General features: G+C 35.3%; 1 non-coding gene across 1 annotated transcript; it reads right to left on the bottom strand.

Annotated features, from left to right (window-relative positions):
- Positions 1–355: 355 nt before the first annotated feature.
- TRNAF-GAA (transfer RNA phenylalanine (anticodon GAA)) lies at positions 356–428 on the bottom strand. Its single transcript has one exon. It is a non-coding gene; the product is annotated as a tRNA-Phe (tRNA).
- Positions 429–651: the final 223 nt, after the last annotated feature.

The following is a 651-nucleotide window of genomic DNA, read 5'->3' as shown; positions in this document are numbered from 1 at the left end:
AAAGAAATGAGATAATATCGGATTCTATTTCTTTGGATCTGAGCCGAATCTTGTCTATTTCAACCCCCCTAGATTCGAATTCGACTCTAATATGTATTACGTATTCAAATTCGTTTGAACAAGAGGAGAAAAAAAGAGGAGATAGAATCCAATTCTTTTAGATACTTTATCTAAGAAACTCTACCCATCTATGTTCTAGATGGGGTATATCTCGCCAAACTGGATAAAGCTATTATTCTAATCTAGACTATAAAAAAATATGCATCATTCGCATACCGATGGCAGCTTTGAATAGGTCATATCAATTAATTAGAAATTAATTCTAGGGAAGAGAGACCTATACAAATTAATCATGTGCCAGGAACCAGATTTGAACTGGTGACACTAGGATTTTCAGTCCTCTGCTCTACCAACTGAGCTATCCCGGCTATTCCCAATCTCGATTGGAACCGCTAACATGAGGATTTACAGTCCTTTCCGTAGTATCCTCATTTTATCATATAACTGGGGTCTATGTCAATTAAAAGGACAAAAGTCGATTAATATTTTTTATCAAAGCCGGGGAATTTCTTCGATCTTCAAAAAGATGACTTTGTAAGTTTCAGTATGAGTAATGATATTGTATTGATCGGGAATCATTCAACTAGGGAT

This window comes from Solanum stenotomum, unplaced genomic scaffold (genome assembly GCF_019186545.1).
Source record: "Solanum stenotomum isolate F172 unplaced genomic scaffold, ASM1918654v1 scaffold15793, whole genome shotgun sequence".
Lineage (NCBI taxonomy): Eukaryota > Viridiplantae > Streptophyta > Magnoliopsida > Solanales > Solanaceae > Solanum > Solanum stenotomum.
This window is presented reverse-complemented; position numbering and strand designations above follow the sequence as displayed.